Here is a 19,454-nt window from a genome sequence, read left to right on the forward strand (position 1 = left end):
ATTAGATCTCCAACCCTCTTACCTCCTTTTCTTTTTGGCCACATCAGTGTAAGTTAGATTTTCAACTACTTGCAACTAAATGGATTCAGATGCTTATATTTTTATAAATAAGTGTTTTATCATCTTATAGCTAATTTTTGTCTGTTCTCTTAGGGATTTTTTTTAACCACAAAATTTTAAATTCAATGTTCTGGAATTTGATGTTTCACTGAACTATTGACAAGTTCGGGAATAAATGCTTTTATGCAGGATATTTAACTGTCTTGTTACAATATCCCAGTTGAAAAGATAGGATGTTAGAGGTGGTAGGGGTCCTATGAATGATTGCATTCAAGCCCTGTTTATACTGGTTAGGGAAAAATTAAGTGAATTGTGCAGGATCAAACAGCTATGGAGCTAGGAACCCATGCCCTGCTAACCTTGAGTTAGTGTGTGGTACCTCCCCAAAGCTGAAGACACAACTTACCTAATTACAATGAGTCATTTGCACCTAAATTAAGAAGCTGGTCTTTTTTCACTGGATAGAAGACTCAAAATCAGCCTAAGTTATAATAACCTTGGGAAACTTAAGAACCTAATCAATTCCTGACCAATTTGATCATATGCAAGGAAAGAGGTTTTGAATGAGCAGATTTTTGTCCTTTTCCTTTATAGCTAATAGAATAAGAATCTTTTTATCAATCAGAAATTCTCTTGACCATGGTCTTTTTTCTTATACCAGCTGCTAACAGTCCTAAATTTAGGCCTTTTGAGATTTGATCACTAAAATATCCAAGAGGAATGAATGTGAAAGATCATGATAAACAAAATGATTAGGAGAAGATAAGAATTGGATCTCCAAGGGAATAAAAATAAAGATGACAGCCGTTTTTTGTCTTCTGAAAATATTTTCTTCACCCCACGCCCTAACTATACCCATCCTCCCTAGGTATAAGAATTTTGGTATTCAGTGAGAATAATGGAAACAGATTTGAAAGGTTTTTTTTTTTTTTGAAATTTACAAAATCATGTTTCAAGAGTTCTTCTTTGTACATGCTTAACATGGAAAAACATCTTGGATCGTGTTAAAATAATGCCATGTCTGAAAACTAAAACTGGAAGGAAAGCAGGGCAGTTTAGCCATTTGTATTCCTTTAGAAAAAAAAAAATTATGGACATATACAGTATGATTTGGATGATATATTAAATTTTACATGCAACTTTATCAGAATGGAGAAAAATAAACACATTATGATCTATCAGAATGATTAGATTTTTCCCCCTCTCAACTATATGTATATAAAATATTGTACGTTTTTTTTAAGTGATTTTAATTCAGACACATATTTAATTCAGACACAAATATTTACACATTTGCCCACTGTTATTTCTGATTACAATGGACTCCTTATACTTTTATTCTGTGCATACCGTCTTTTTATATCTGCCATCCACAAGTGTTTAACAAGGCTGTGGCCATCTCATTGTTCTCATCCCCTTCCACTTTGCACCTCATTGGCTTTCTCCAGTAACAACTGTCTCATTGTTGGTCTCAGGCCAACAAACTTCATTCTTATTCATTCTTAGATCCAGAACCTAACATGATGACTGTCATATGTTAGTTTCTTAATTAGTATGTGTTAAATGAATGAAAAAATAAAGGAACAGATACTTATTAGGTAATGTACCAGTTTGCCAGGGATTCCATAACAACATATTGCAGAGTAGGTGGCTTATACAATGGAAATTTGTTTTCTTAACAGACCTGGAGACTAGATGTCTCACATTAAGGTGTTAGCAAGGTTGGTTTCTTCTGAAGCATTTTTCCCTGACTTGTAGATGGCCGTCTACTCCTTGTGTCTTCACATGATCTTTACTCTGTGTCAATATTCTAATATCTTTTTCTTATAAGGACACCGGTCAGATTGAATTAGGGCTCACTCTTATAATCTCATTTCAACTTAATTACCTCTTTAAAGACCGTATCTCAAAATACAGTCACATTCTGGGGTCTCGGGATTAGAATTTCAACATATGAGTTTTGAGGGGGATAAAATTCAGCCTGTAACATACCTTATGTGTTAGATTGTGATAGCTAACAATGCCACCCCATAACTCTTTGCAAAGTACTTCTTTTCCTCTATTAAATTAACCAAACCGAATCACCTTATCATAACTCTATGAAGAGTCAACAGTGGCCAAAGACACCCATGATTACTATCAAAACCATCTGCTTATCAGTACAGCCATAGTAGATGGTCCAGAGATGGTGACATATGCATGTGACATTGTTACAACAATGAGGAACATCTGAAAACACAACATAAAGCTAACATATAAGAGCAATAGATTCCATTTCCATTTCTAATTTGACCTTATCTGATTTCAGAGAAAAAAACCTAACTAGACTCTGGAAGAGATCACCTCAATTTCCTGGCTTTATAAAAACAAATCATTTTTGGTGTTAATTTAAACTCAGAAGAACCAGATATGTAGTCTACAAAAGTTATTTAAGTTTCTCTTGTTACAAACATTTTCCATTGTATAAAAATGTCATGTTCCTAGGGGTGCCTGGGTGGCGCAGTCGGTTAAGCGTCCGACTTCAGCCAGGTCACGATCTCGCGGTAGGTGAGTTCGAGCCCCGCGTCGGGCTCTGGGCTGATGGCTTGGAGCCTGGAGCCTGTTTCCGATTCTGTGTCTCCCTCTCTCTCTGCCCCTCCCCCGTTCATGCTCTGTCTCTCTCTGTCCCAAAAATAAATAAACGTTAAAAAAAAAATAAAAAAATAAAAATAAAAAAAAAATGTCATGTTCCAAAGGTTCCTTTGTAAATCATGTTTTGGAACTCAGATTGCATATCACTATGGAAACACTGTGCTCACTATAGTAGTCACCTTGCCCCACCCTGCAAAACCAAATATTTAACCTATAATGAAGTAAAAGGAAATATGATACTAGTAAAATTATTACCACCATGAATCCTAATTTTTAAAAGGCAAAATTTAGTCAGAGAACCATTTAAAAAATAGTCCCATTCTTTTGCTTTTCTTTTTTGGGGATACTAAGTGCAGGGATCTTTCCAGTTCCATAACTCTAATGAAGGATCTTCTGGCTGGGGCAGATGCTCTGAGAGGGAGAAAGCACAAACCTATGAAGACCTAGGACTACTTCCTTCTGGAAGGATTCAGTCATGTCTTGGTCCCAGACTATTTAAAATTCTTACCAGATATATTCCTAGAATCAATAGTGTGCCAAAGGAAAGGGTGGTACATTTTTTAGTATTATCATGCATATCCTGCATGATATCATGCATATCCTGTTAATTATTATTTTTAAATTCTTTACAGATAAGAATTTAAAAATTCTTCAAGCCTGCACCAGTACACTTCTCTCATCTCCCAATTCAAATTCAGTATAATGGAAACTAGAGCTGGTTTGCTAACTAGTATCTTAGTTCCTAAATAGGTCACCAATTCTAAGGCTCCTGTTTCTGTTCATTTCTCCTGAAAAGAAATATCCCTAGGTCCTTCACTTTCTCCCCATCCTTTGGAAAAAAATATGTAAAGATACATTATATATTTTTGAGGTGTATGAACAACCAAATTAAAATTCAGGAGCCTAGAGCCTGCTTCAGATTCTGTGTCATCCTCGCTCTCTCTGCCCTTCCCCCAGGTCACACACTCTCTGTCTCTCTCTCTCTCAAAAATAAATAAACATTAAAAAATATTTAAGGTTACTCATTTTTTATAAGTAAGGCGAAGTTTTTCAATCTTTTACTGAAAGGAAACATTTGAAGTACAATCTAATTCATATTGTCAACCTTTAAAATAGCAAAGTTATTTTACTAGCAAAATGAGTTTATTTGGGAATAGCAGAGGAATTGCATTTTGGGATAAGCAAATTATGGCAAACCATAGGCAAGTCTGAAGAGAAAGGAGGAAATCCGCTTTTATTAGGTTTTAGGAGGAAATTGAGGAGTGTTGTTTTGAACAAAAGTTCATCAGAGAAGAACAAGAGTTTGAGGTTGTGGAGGCTTCTCATTGGCTGCAAGCAGTGGTTAGTAAGTTATTGTTCGGGCAGGGAAAGAGCTTCCTTGTTTTTCCTAAAAACAGAAGATAAAATTCTTATATAAAAAGTGTTCTCTTTTGTCAAGATAAGAACTATCTTCCTTTTCCTGCTGTTCATACGGGCTGCAAGAGTTACATATGTGAGTGCTCCCCCTACAGGGGCTTCCCAACTCTACTTTAAACAAGAATTCTTTAAATCATTTTCACAATATTTTTATCTAATACAAAGAGAATCTTAAAAAAATAATAATCTGAGAACCAGCATTGACTTCTCATGCCTCAGATGTTTTTCTGTGTTTTATCACAATGCAGTACAGATTCCACACTATTCTCAATAGGACCTATTTGCTGGAACACAATTATGACTAAATAATAATAAATAAATAGCTCTACCAGTATCCTTTCCTTCTAAAATTTTGTAAACTTAATCTTTGGAAATTTTCTATTTTCTTTCACTTGTTTCAAATTTTATAAACAATGAAAAGTAAGATTCAAAATGAATAAGTCTTTTTAGAATATATCAGTAGACCATCAATATCACAAAGCAAAAGGAAAACTAATATTTTTAAGGTCTTTTATGTGCAAACATAGGGATTCTGTTAAGAAATAATTATTCAATGCTGTATAGGTTTTGAAGGAGTTCACTGAAGGAAAACAAATGAAAATTCCACTTATGGAATTCCTCAAGCTTCTATTGTAAGAGAGAGATCTATTTTATATGTATAACATAAGGACCCCAAGTCTTCTAGGTTTCTAGAATCACATATTGTAACCAGAGCACAGGGGTGCAAGAGCACCTGTCTCTGGGGGTCCCAAACAGACCAGGTTTGGCCACTCACTCCTGACAAAATCCCAAGGCAGAGAGACAAGTGGTGATGCAAGAAGAAAGGCTGTAATAAAGCAACACCAACACCAGGGAGACAGCAGACTAGCTTTCTGAAGACTTTCTCTCCAAAGTGGTAAAAATACTTCTAAGTTTACATAAGGAAAATGTGGGATGAAGGTCGGTGGATATGTGTAGGTGGGCAGAGAAGGTCAAGTCCAATATCGTCTTGGGATCAAGCATGTGAGGTCTTGCTGGCATCAGGGCAGTTGTTAACTGCTTGAGGGGTAGTTTCTGCCCCTGTCACAGGATGCTTTGCCCACCCAGTCTTTTGCCTGACTTGAAAGTTAAGCTGGAAAGAACTTAGTCAGTTAGAAAGAATAGACTAAGTTCAAAACCCAGGCTTTTTAAGGCATGACTGGGTCCTCTTTCAACTTTTGTTTAATATCCTTAACAATTTACCAAATCATCTATGATGTGGAAAGATAAGCAACGTTACCAGTATTTCTAAAGATTCCAAAATGAAAGAATGGGAGCATAGGTGAGAACATCAATCTCATATCCTACTAGCTTTCCTAAGTACCTCTTTTGAAATTCCAGTTCCTGTTGAATTATTAATCCAATTTACCATTTTGCCACCGATTACCCTCTCATCCTACTCAGTTGTTCTTATCTTTTAGTCCTTGCAGCATTCTTATAAGGCATTTGAGTAAACAAAGGATTTTTCTGAAGGACTGAAAGTAACCAGCATGATTATAATGATTATAACAACACAGGGCAGAAAATAGCTTAATATTCAACCTTATATCCATTGGGCTTAATGTCCTTCAGTCATCTGCTATTGGAATTTATTACTGAAAATAATTCAGTTTGGCCTACACTATTGTTGGAATTTAATCTTTAACTTAATCTTCTGTCCTTTTTTTTATCCAGACCCTTCTCCCATTGTTTCATTTTTGTTATTTCCAGAATCCTTCACTCAAGTTTCCCTGTTTTTCAAATTCCAAATATTACATCACACCAAACTAAAATATTACCTGTGTTCATAATCTAGATCATTATCATAAATACCTATAATGGTACATCCCTTCTTGAAAACAACAACAACAACAACAAAAAAAAACAAAGACGAAAACATTTTCAATTGTGTTCTCATACTTCCTTAGAACATACAGTCAGCAGCATTCTTAAAAAAAAAATTCTCTGTTACAAATGCCCTAATTCTTTAAATCTTCATAACCACATTATCAAAGAAGTATCATCATTCTATTTTAAAAGTGAGGATGTTACACATCAGAGTATAAATAAATGACCCAAGGTCGTACATTTATTAACTTGCAGAATATGAAATTTATATCATCTTTATTTGATTGTAGAGCCTCTGCCCTTGACTACATAGTATTCAGTTATATTTACTGTGTAAAATTTGAATATACAACTATATAGTTATAGTTACAGCACATTTAACATTAATATATCAAGTATTTTCAGGGAGAATAATTGGCTTTGGTGAGAAATGTGCATAAGTTGGTATTATTTTTGAATGTTAATCCTCTTTTTTAAAAATGAAACCTACTTTGATTTTATGTAAAACATTAGTAGCAAATATCTCCTAAAACTTTGATCTGACAATATAATCCTAATTATGCCCAAGAAAACGTAGGATGTTTAAAGGTGTGAGAATTGGAATCTTAAGTGGCAGCTTAAGAGAGTTCAAAAGTAATCAACGCACAAAAAAGCAAAAAACAAAAAGATCCCTCTGCCCAAATCTGACTCAGCTTCCCCTTATTATTGGCTTGGACACCCTGCAGATTAAACTGCTATTTGTGCAATTTACTGAGCCTGAGGTGAACTCAAACTCCTCTACTTCACACAATTTTGCTTTCAAGTTATCTTGTCAGGGAAGCTGACAGTCTCAATGATGTTACTTTATAGACTTCTTGGCAAAAAATAGGATGTTGAAAATCTACCCATCAAAAACTAAACCCACAAAAGTTTGCTGTCCTTGGGTCAAAGAATAAAATGCATTTGATCTCATATTGTTTGAGATACATCTGTGCATATAAACTCTTCAGGGACAGTAAATTAGAGGCAGTAAGAAATGGAAAAAAAAAAAAAAAAGAACCAGTTATTCTAGCTCAAACCAGGGCTTTATGCAAAAAAAAAAAAAAAAAAAGCTAACATATAATATTCCTCTCAAACCTATTGGTTACATCTTTAATAACACTTCACTTATTTAACAACCTTGTTAAATTGATCTGTTTGACATAGATATTATTAAGAAAACAAAGTAAAATAAATACTACTCCCTAAGTTATATACACATTACTGCCAGATTTCTGAGTATTAGATTGATTTTCAGAAAATAGTAATTGCAAATGTGTGTGTGTGTGTATATATGTCAGTGTGTATGTGGGTGGGGGTGAACTATGACATTCATCTCAGTTGAAAATAACCGTTATTATTAACCACTAAGTATTGATTGATCTTACCTTTTTTTCATTTGGTGCTCATGCTGTCCAACTTCTATTGGTGGAATCTTATTCTTTACATATTTTAAATTATTAAAAACAATTCACATCTAGTGCTAGGTTATTCATGCACATTGTTGAAAGCTGATTACAGCATTGTAATAGGAGATACAATTAGTACTGTAACATCAATACCACCAGCTTCCATTCTGTTTTTTCACAAGTGAATTAAAATAGTGTTTAATTATGATATTTCACGGTATTCATTTTCTGGTTTAATAAGGATTCTTGATAGATAACTGTACTGATTATGTGTGCATGATAAATGTTTAATAGCAGAAAATGAACTTAGTTATAAGCACATTTTTTTTATCTTCTCAATAGGAAACAGTGCATATTTTTCTTGTTACTCTCCCCCTTTGTATTATTTATGTATAGGAACTAAAAATGTGTAAAATGCCTTGGCAATGCCCTCTTTTTTATATAAAGAGAAGAAATGCATGTGAATGCATCCATTTATATATTATGATGTACATGGTATTCATGGTTTGCAAATCATTACTATTATTTGCAAGTGGAGAGAAATTCCTATAGCTCCTTTTCAAAACTTTAAGTATAAAAATTGATGTGTCAGAGAGGGTCATGATTACACAGGGTTAAAGGTGGTAAACCATAGCCCAAGTTTTCTCTGGAAACATGAATGAGCCCTGGTGATTATCAAGTTAGTAGCAAGCCTCTTCCCAGTAGAGTCTCTTGACAAAAGTAGTTGAAAGGTGTGTGAATAGCAGTTAATCACCCTGCAACTTACTTGCCCTTAACAGTTTAATTAAATATAGTTCACACCTCTGTACCTACTTTTATCATGTCTTTAAAAGCTCCAAATGACTTGAGTGGGCAACTTGCCAAGGAGGGAAAATTATGCTGGGGGGAAAAAAGCAAATGGACCTTTATTTTAGAAATGAGACAAAGAATCAGTAGCAGGAACAGTGAGCCAAATAAGTACATTAATATTTTAACACTGGGCAAGCTTAAAGCCCTATTTAAATGGCATCTTTTTGTAGAAATGCAGTGGTGGAATTTCCCCCAAAAGCTTAATACTGTCTTTATAATGAATTTTTAAGGACATTTTCCAACTCTTAATACTGTGAGAAAACAACATCTAAGGTCACCTTATGAGGGTGAGGGAATGTACTTACTGGGTACAACAAATTGGATTTTATATATACTATCTGAGAGGACAATACTATAGTTCTTAAACAGTATCTCTCCTATAAATGTATTATAAAAATTGTTAATCCTGTTTCTAGTTAAGCCCTATATTGATATAATGATGGTTTTAAATTAATAAAGTTTCTCCCATTAAAATAACTGAACATTTTTAATATGTGAATTTGAAGAAATTTAACTATTTTTTAAAATGGACAGGTTTCCCATATTTTCCCATGGATAAGTCTTTTTTTTTTTTTTTTTTTTTTTTTTTTTAGATTCAATGGCTATAAAAGAGGATTTAGAGAGATAACACACATTTGTTGTTATCATATTATCCATTTTTACCATAAATCATCTTTCCTGCCAACCTTTTTTTTTTTTAATATTTATTTATGTATTTTGAGAGAGAGAGTGAGCAGGGTAAGTTCAGAGAGTAAAGGAGAGAGAGAGTCCCAAACAGGTTCCACGCTGTCAGCTCAGAGCCTGATGTGGAGCTTCAACTCATGAACCGTGAGATCATGACCTGAGCCGAAATCCAGAGTCAGATGCTTAACCAACTGACGTACCCAGGCACCCCCACTAACTTTTTTCTTATGGCAAAAAGTCTAAGCTGTGCTGTAGGTATTCTAAGTACATTTAGTCTAAATACATTCAGTATTTCTTCAGAATTGTTATTTATTTAATTCAACACATATTCATTGAACACAAATGCCTTCTTTGATGTTGTGTTGGCTTCTAGAGGGAATTCAAAATAAGTACATGTTTTGCTCTTAATTTAACAGGTTAACAGTTAATGTTAGGAAAGTCCATAAAGCAAGTGCATAGTACATAAAGCATGTGAATGAGAAGGGGAACTTGGAAAAGGAGAAGCCTAATAAGGTGTACATTTTTCAAAGAAAAAGAGGAAGTAGGATCTTCAAGCCTCATTGATGGTAATCGTAGACAATACAGTTTACCATTTGTGAATAGAATCAGGTTAATCATTTACAGCATATTGAGAAACAGCTTGAAATTCTGCAACACTTGACCATGATGAAATGTAAACCAAGCAAGCATCCATTTCTACCTAGCCTCCTTTTCATCATCCATCTGCACAGACCTTGCTGCATTTGACACAAAGCAGGCATTCTAATCTTTGACTCATTTTTAGTTTTCCATCACATTCAGCATAGCCATCTATCCCCACTCACTCTCCTGCAACAGCCAAACACAACCATGTATATCATGCCTGTGCCTTCTCAGTGGGACGTATGAGGTTGACTACCCTTTCTCTTCTTGGTCTGCACATCTGTTCGCTATACCATTTCCAAAGGTTTTACAAGTGTATTTGAGTTTCTTTAGACATTCTACCTCCTGTGATATAATTCTATATAATTTCTCCAACTTTTCAATAAATTTATGTCATAAATTTAACTTTCTATGTCCATTAAGACTTAAGACATTCAACTATCTGATTCCCTGGCTACCTTGTTGGATTGCTTATTCTCTCTCCCAATCTCCCCCATGAGATTTGCCACCCATCCTTGAACAATTGAGAACATTTATCGACACAATACATTTGAATTTTAGTCTGGAATAATGCCCCAATATGTACTTGCATGTGAGGTGGGGAAGACAGAACAATTTGTTGAGGAGAGAGCTATGGAAAAAAGGAGAGGAGAGCTTCAACATGATATTCAGTAATTTCTGTTGGTACCCCTAGTTACCCAGATAGGTTCTATTTGAATCTCTCTATCATCTTGAATTGTGGGGTAATCAGGTGACATTTGCTTTATTTTCAAATCTTTATTGTAGAACTCTTCAACCAAATGTGTGTTTGCACACATTCACATAAACACTCTCCTAAAGAAATACACTAATTCTCAAAAATACTGCAGGCTACACTCTGAAGGAGAAACAAATGTTTTCTGTCTCTTAGTTTGCTAGGCATTTATCCTTCACAGAAAAGTTATTATTTTTATGCAGAACATTTACAAATTAGTTCTCTTTGATCTTTTCTTTTCTAATTAGGCTATTTATATTTGAGCTAGGGATGGATGAGATCTTTGCTTACATTTACAAGAATATCCAATTTTATATTTCAGTACTTTTTCCATTTAAGGTCCTCAATTTAGGACTTTTTTTTTTTTCTGAAAATTTATCTTACGTTCTTTTGAATGAAGCTTTTTCTGATTATGCTGGAAAAGACATCCATGTTTTAATTGCCTATCAGGTATTCATTTGTTCCTCACTTTCTCTCTTACTAAAAGAAACACTGTTTCCTTTATAGTTACCATGTGGAAATCTGCAAGTGATGCATCTTGATGAGTTCCCATACTACCCCAACTTTTATTTTAGTTAGAGGCGGTTCTGACCAGTGAGATAAAAACAAAAGTCTATTGTAATTATTTTGGGAAACTCTTGATTTCCCAATAAATGGAACATATATGGTTGATACCCTTCAAATTCTGGTGTGTCCAGTCAGCAAAATGATTTCCAGAAAAACCTGTTGATTACCCTACAGTGAGAGAAAATACTTCTTTCAGAGATTCCCAGCAGTGTTTCTGAAAGGGGAGGTTAGAAGAAGATATTTTTAGGGTTTTAGGATCTGAAATGGCAAGGCATATGACATGATAGTTCTGGATTGATGAACATTGTGAGGTGAGAGTCTTGAAGTAAGCATTGATAAGCAAGATTCAGTCTCCAAAGGTTATCTTATCAAGGAACAAGTATTTCCTGAAACAAATAGTTAACTTAGTTTTGCCTAATCTCAGTATTATTTAGCACAGAAATGAGAATATATGCTTCATCTTAGAATTGGCTAGCACAAATAAAGGAAAGCATATTTATTCTCAGGATTGTTTTGTATAAGGATAGGAATGCATGTCAACTGAGTTCCCACTACCTTTATGATGTCATATCTGCAGCTGCATCAGAATGATGTGATACACAAGGGAAGGGCCACGAGAATCTTAGAGACAACTAATCAAAAATATTCTGCCACTGAACGAATTACACTTCTATATCTGGAGTTCTTATGTGAGAAAGAGAAAGCCTAACTTATTTAAGGTACTAATTAGGGTTTTCTATTACTCATAATTGAGTATATTCCTCATACTATAAGTAAGACCAAGCATATGACTTTTTTTTTAATATTGAGAATGCTGTTTATTGTTAAAGAAATCATTTTTTCAGCCACATCTTGAATATTTCCATGATACATATGTAGAAAGGCTTAAAAATCTCAAATATAATCTCTTCATTAGTTAGACTCTTCATGAGGTAATCACACCAATATGAGTTTAATGTTTCTGTGTTGGAAAAAAAAGTGGATTCCTTGAATCAGTCCATTTCAGAAGTGTTGAAATAAATTCAGAAAGATAGGTGTTTTTTTTTAAATTTTTTAATGTTTATTTATTTTTGAGAGGTGGGGAGGGTCAGAGAGAGAGGGAGAGAGGGAGACACAGAATCTGAAACAGGCTGCAGTGTCTGAGCTGTCAGTACAGAGCCCAATGTGGGGCTTGAACCTGTACACTGCAAGATCATGCCAAGTTTTACACTTAACCGACTGAGCCACCCAGGTGTCCTGATAGGGTTTATTTTAAGGTTAAGGTTTATTTACATACTACCTATATTTCTGCTTTCACATCCTCACATTTAGTCAATCAAATTTAATATTTTATGTTAAATAAGCATTTGGTTCTTTAGGTAAATTTGCCAAGGACTCTAGGGAATATAATATTATTATGTTTAAGAATAAAATTCTCCTCCAAGGAAGAAACTATATATTTTTTTGTAGTTGTATCCCCATAAACTAGCAGGGAAATCAGTACATTGTAAAATTTTAACAAATACATATTTGTTGGTGGAATGAATAAACATGAATAGGTAAAGAAGGAAAAGGAAAACCAAATCTCATATTCATCCCCTACCTTTACTTGTCTTCAGCCTGAAGGAGTTGTCATAATGGGTCATTAGTGGCCCTTCATTCCTACAGAGCTAATCCACCATGGTGGTACAGGTTTTGGTTAGAGGCTGTTGCCCTATGTAAGTAAATGTTTCCCATTCTTCCTTAAGAGTCCTGGCCTTCTGAGTCTCTTGTGTTATCACAGACTCAAGCCCAGGGCCAGCTGCATGGGTCTGTAACCAGTGCAGTCTGCCCTGGGTTCTGTACTCAGAAGGGGACATTGTGCTTGTGTTTAATATTTCATGGTCATTGTCTTGATAGTCTTAAAAAATTCATCTTTGAATTTGGGTTTTGTAAATGAAGTCTGATTGGACAATGTAGCATAGGTCAGGGTAGTTCATATGTAGTTTTGCACCACCACTGTCTGGTGGAGCCTCAGTTCATATGTAGTTTTGCACTACCACTATCTCCATACTTTTCTGATATAAGTTGTTGGCCACCTGCTCCCCAACTCCTTAGAGAGGAGAGCAAGGCTTCCCTGAAGAAGAAATTCTGTCTGTGCACAGCAATCTCATCCTGTATCCAAATTCCCAGCCTGTCCTTTCTGGTGGCCTGCCCTGCAGATTTGAGACTTGCCTTGCCAGTTCCCACAATCTTGTAATATATCTCTCTTAGTATATAGTTCCTACTAATTCTCTTTCTCTGTTTGAAGTCTAAGTGACACAGCACATTAAAGTCTACAGTGTAAGTGCTATGGCCAGAATCAGGTCAATGAAAGGGAAAATTCAGCTAAAGAATTCATTTTAGAGCAATGTTAACCTTGGACATTTATCATTTGTTTTAAAAATTAAAAACCGCTTTTAACTTTAAAAAAAACTAATTATTTATTGACTTTATTTTCCCTACCAACAGAATCTGTGCTTTAATTTCTTAAGTTAAATTAATGCATCGGGGTGTGACGCCAGGGTAGCTCAGTCAGTTAAGTTGTCTGACTTTGGCTCAGGTCATGATCTCCCAGTTTTTGAGTTTGAGCCCTGCATCAGGCTCTGTGCTACAGCTAAGAGCCTGGATGGAACCTGCTTCAAATTCTGTCTCCCTCTCTCTCTGCTCCTCCCCTGCTCATTCTCTCTCTCTCTCTCTCTCTCTCTCTCTCTCTCTCTCTCTATCTCAAAAATAAATAAACATTAAAAGAAGAGAAAAAAAAGAAAAAAATTAATGCATCAGGTGAGAAAATTGTGAAAATTCTCACTTACCAGAGGCCTCCTATTTTGCCAGTCACAGTATTTTGTATTGTCTCCACCTCCAGAAGAAGTGTGCTTTAAAAATATTATTTCTTAGAATAGATTACTATGTGTGTAATTTCTAACTTTGTAAGTTGGAAGTCTTGTATATTAGAAGTCAAGATGTAAAAATTCATCTACCTAAATCACCTAAGACTAAGAAAAACAGTGGGCTAGTAAAAATGATAAATATGTTAGAAAAATATCCAAATCGAAAAAATAATCTCTGGTAATAAGTAGGATTAACTAATGTACAGAGAAGAAAAGGCAGGTGGCTTGAATATCACAGGAGAGTAATCCCACTTTAGGCAGATGCTGAAATTTGAAACTGAGTGTTTTAGCTTCTGGTATTTATATAATAGTCACACACACTTGAGTAAATAAAACCTACTTGAGTAAATAAAGCCTTCAGATAAGCCTTTCCAAGATCACACAATCAAAATCAGTCGTGAATTTCTGTAGTCAACTATATTCATCTACGCGAAGATACTGAAGTTTAGAAACTCATCTACAAGAGCAGCCATTTATTTCCAAGTATCAAGAGGCAGTCTATGCTTTCTTCCTCCACCCATTTCCATCTCCCTTCTCTTCTCAAAGTCAAAAAGGTTAGAGGGAATAATTGGAGATAATGAAAAAGAAATGTCAACATTTGTTTTCAAATGCTTCATGATAAACATATCTTTTAATGAGAAGAATTAATACATTTTAATTATGACTATAAATGTGTAACTTAGTCCACAAATTCAAATCCTTTAAGGAAACTTGCTGGTAAACTAAATTAGTGAAGCAAATGAAACAGAGGACTAATGGCAAGTAGAACTTGCAATTTATGCATGCATATGCATTTAATTCCGATTATTCTGCTTAGGATTCATTGTACTTACTGAGTCTGAAGAGTCATGTTATTCAAAATTTCTGAAAAATTCTAATTTATTATAATTTCAAATATGACCTGTCTCTAATCTTATTCTCTACTTCTGGAATGATGATTAGGCATATGTGATACTTCTTCATTTCATCTTATGTTTGTTTTTTTTTTTTTTAATCTTTTTACCTTAGATTTTATATTTTCATCTCTTTCTTTCTGAGTGAGGCTTTTTGGTTTATTTCTTCACTGTTTCCTTTCATTTTCTTAATTCTCCCTTTAGCTTTGTCTTATCAGCAGTTTATCAGTTCGATTTTCATATTTTAACAATTATGTTTTCTTGTCAGAAATTCTAATTTGTTTCTCTTTATACTTTTCTGGTTCTTTGTAATACTGTAATTCTTACTTTTCTGTCCTGCTTTTTCTCTTGAACCTCATCTTCTATTACTGCCACTGTGGTTTCTCTGACTCAGTTTTACTCGGCTTTATGGGTCTTCCTCATTGCTTTTACAGTTACCATTTCAGGGCCTTTACACTTTTGACTCCGTCTTCCTCCAGATATCCGTCTGACTTGGTCCCTTATTCCTTTCACATTCAAATATGCTTTTCTCAGTGAAGCCTTTCCTGATCTTTAAGGTAAAGTTGAAATCACACCCTTACTTGGGCTCTTGATCTATCTTCCTTATTTTCTTTTAATTCATAGCACATTTTACCATGAAACAATTTACTTATTTTGCTTTTTCAGTCTCTCACAATTAGAATATAAATTCCACAAAATAGTGATAGGGCTAGTTATGGTGATGGTGTTTAAATTTCATATTCCCAGTAACTAGATAAACACCTGACATAATTGGTCTTCAGTAAATGTTAGTTAAGTGAAATAAATATGTTTTGTTGAGTGAATATCCCTTTTATTTCTTGTTTAATCCTTTAAACATAATTTAAAATCTAGTCTGACAATTATATGAAATTTTTGGAAGTCTAACTAACATTGCTATGTGTGTTTTAAGCTGAATTATATTTGGTAGATTGTAACTATGTTTTGTGGGATTTTTGGTGGTCTTGTGATTGATTTTTCAATTATAATTAAATTTGAAAAGCTGTATTTACTGGGGCTAAAGCATTTTCTCTAAAGGAATCTTTCAAGGCCTGAGTTCAGGATCTCTTCAGAGGGGTTTTGCTATTGATCCAAAAGTGTCATCCACCTGTGATCACTTGTTATGCTAATTTCTTAGCTTTCTTAGGTAATTACTTCAGTTTAATTCCAGGCCTAGACTCAGGGAAGTTATTAAGTGTGGTTTGCAATTCTCAGGTCACTTTTTCTTTTTCCTTGAAATTTTTGGGAGAAACAGACAAGTATCCTGTCTCCGTCTCTGTAATCTTTGCCACTGGAAAGACAGATCCTACTCCACTCTTTGATGTCCAAAGGTCACCTTTTGGTAGGGGTCATTTTTTCCTTTTTGTATCTTGCATATCCAAGGTTTTATCTTTTATCTATATGTAGATAAGATTTTGTAGATTCATTATTCAACATTTAATTGATTTTTGTGGAGAAATTTTAATTGTCTAGTCAACAATATTGTCAGAAATAGCTGTCTGAAAATTCTATCTATATTAGTTTCCTGGGGCAGCCATTATAAAGTACCACAGACTGTGTGGCTTAAGACATCAGAAATACATCCTCTCATAGCTCTACAGGATAAAAATCCAAAATCAATGTGTTGGTAGGTCCATGCACCTTACAAAGCCTCTAGGGGAATGATTCTTACTTGCCTTTTCCAGCTTCTGGTAGCTTCATGAGTTCCTTGGCTTCAAGCTGTTTAATTCCAATCTCTGTCTCCGTCTTCATATGGTCTTCTTCTCCCTGTGTTTCTCCATCTCTTCACATGGTATTCTTTTTATAAGGGCACTAGTCATATTTGGTTAGGGGTCTACCCTACTCAAGTATAACATCTTAACTAATTACATCTGCAACAGCCTTATTTTCCAAATAAGGTAACATTCCAAGGTACTGAGGGTTAAGACTTCAGCCAATTTGGAGTGGACACAATGAAACCCATAACACTATCTAAAGGAAGAAGCTGCTATTTAGTTCCCACCTATCATTTTCACATTATTATATGTGCCTGGTATTGTCATACTTCCTGTTTTTAAAGAGAATCCAGATATTAAGCTTTATATTTCAAATATTCAGATTTTAACTGTTGACTACCAAAACTTAAAAAAAAATCATTGCCACAGTAATAATTTCTTGGCCAATCAAAACACAACTGCTGGCTAGGTTTGGTTTGTTGGCTACTGATTTTCAACCTCTGCAGTAATGTGAAATGTAATTGATCATTTATCTAGTGGTAACTATGAATTAAACTAGAAAATGTTTAATGTATTAAAGGGCTTCAAGTACCCAGAAGCTGTTCAGAATAGACAACATATGTGTCACAAGGTCTGAAATTAAAATATATGTTCCTTTACTCATAAAATAGTTCCTTGAGCCATGATTTGGAATTTATTCATAATTATTTTATACATGCATCTGGGAAATTAGCCAGATTTTCCTGCTCAGAGTAGACTTAAATTAGATTCAGTTTCTGAGAAATTTGAGGGTTGTTGCTAGAGGAAAGTGTGAGGATAAAAATGAGAAGTGACAACCCTGATAGGAAGAGACAGAATAAAAAGATTTTCCAAAGCAGATACAAGAATTCTAAAAATCATAGCAGTCTGGCATCATTTGGTACAGTTTGGAAACCTGGAAGGCATCACTATTATAACTTGCTGCAATAACTCATGTTCTAAACATCCACCTTAAACATTAAAAGAAGTTTTAGTTGTAATTTATTGAAATGAGCATGGCAGAAAAAAAGAATATGTTACTATGTTTAAAAAGATTTCCAACACTCAGGGGAAATATTTAATCAGTATGCACCAGGACAGCTGAACCAGTTGCTAAAAATACTGAAATTCTAACATACTGGTTTTTAATTTTTTTTTAATTTATTTTTGAGAGAGAGAGAGAGAAAGACACTGCAAGCTGGGGAGGGACTGAGAGAGAGGGAAACACAGAGTCCGAAGCTGGCTCCAAGCTCTGAGTTATCAGCACAGAGCCAGACATGGGGCTTGACCTCGTAAACATGAGATCATGACCTGGGCTAAAGTCAGATGCTTAACCAACTGAGCCACCCAGGCACCACTAACATACTGGTTTTTACGTAGCTGCTACCCTGACCTCCCTCCCACAGATGAAGCCAGACTGCACCACAATTCAATAACTAACTGTAGAAATGATGGCTGGTAGAACTGGAGGCTGAAGTACTATCTTTGTGAACTATCCGTTCTAGTTCCCATACTATTGCTAAATATGTTGTATATTATTCGTGCTGCTGCAAATATTTACCAAAGAAAATTTCTTCACCTTAATCTACAATATATATGACATTTGGAAAGACAATCAGAGATTAAATCAATACCTGAACAAGTAGCAAATTCTCTGAGCAGAGGACATGGTCACTAAGGAAATGGCTGGCTGCCTCACTTGACACCACTAAGTATTCATAATAAGTAATTTTTTGCTCTTGATTGATTTCAAATTATAGAATCAAGTTTCTGACTATAAATTAATAACTTTAGTGTTTTACCTACAAAGAGAATGAACTATCCAAAAGATAGAATGCCTTAGTAGCCTTGGAAATTATATTTCAATTGTAAATTAATAAATTAACTTTCCAATTTTATATATCCTCTGAACTTAGTTCATTTGATTAGGTCTTGAGTATTTCTTAGTAACATGAGAAGGACAAGGATTTGGCAAATCAGTGTTCCAAAGTGGGGATAAATTCACCAAGTTAGTAAGATCCCATGAGGACCTTGGAAGTTAGCCATCTTGTCATCCTACAAAACATCCCTGTGATATATTGCGAAGATTTAATCATATTCCTATTGGAATAGGTTCCTATTGGAACCTTCTGTTGGGAACGTCACATGATGAATTTGTATATTGGAAAGAACTTCCTAAAGTAGTTTATCTTTAAGGATTATCTAAACTAAATTCAGTGGTTAAAAATTTGATTAAAAATTTATTGTCAAATAATCATGAACAAATACTGATTTCTTTGCATTGCATCGATAGTTTTTTATTGTTAGATTTCTTAGAAATTCAAACAAAATCTCAAAATACACCCTAAATCATATTCATATGTTATGGATAATTTAGACAAGAGAGATTAATTTATATGCATGTATAAATATTAATATATAATAATTACATACATTTTATATTAAAATAATAAATATACAATGATATACCTACATGTTCATAAATATAAAATAAATATATAATAAATAGATGTATTTAATCTACCCATTAGAAAAATGTTTAATTTATAGCTCTTCAGCTAATAGACAAGTATATAAAGTTTCAATGTGTAGAAATAGCATTAGATTGAAATAATACTTGAGTTTTATTTTTCTCTTTTCCACTAATTCAATTGAACATCAGACAAGGCACTTTATCCCTTTGGAACGCTGTCTTTTCATCTGTAATATAAATCTTTCTATTTGTAACTGTGGTCCATTTCATCTCTAACATTTTTGAATCCTGTGAGACCATCTAGTCTATATTTTTCCTTTAACAGATGAAAAAAAAACTAAAACTGAGAGAGAAAATGACTTGCTTAGGGTCACGCAGCTAGTTATTGTCCAAACTGGAAATAAAATCAGGTTTCATGCTTCTGTTACATAACAAAATTCAGTCAAGTAAATCTGAACATATAATTGGCTTTATTAAATGATTCATGAATTGGGCAGTGCCCCATCTAGCAAGTAGAGAGGCAGTCCAAAGAGTTATACAAAATGGAAGATTTTAATCATTAGCACTGATTAAA

At 34.3% G+C, this 19,454-nt stretch overlaps 1 long non-coding RNA gene across 1 annotated transcript in view; it reads left to right on the top strand.

Annotated features, from left to right (window-relative positions):
• Positions 1-11,500: 11,500 nt before the first annotated feature.
• Positions 11,501-19,454, top strand: part of LOC123598876 — a 148,119-nt gene continuing 140,165 nt past the window's right edge. The window contains exon 1 of the long non-coding RNA XR_006712836.1: positions 11,501-11,594. This is a non-coding gene — a long non-coding RNA (uncharacterized LOC123598876). The remainder of the gene's footprint in view (positions 11,595-19,454) is intronic.

This window comes from Leopardus geoffroyi, chromosome C1 (assembly GCF_018350155.1).
Source record: "Leopardus geoffroyi isolate Oge1 chromosome C1, O.geoffroyi_Oge1_pat1.0, whole genome shotgun sequence".
NCBI classification, from domain to species: Eukaryota; Metazoa; Chordata; class Mammalia; order Carnivora; family Felidae; genus Leopardus; species Leopardus geoffroyi.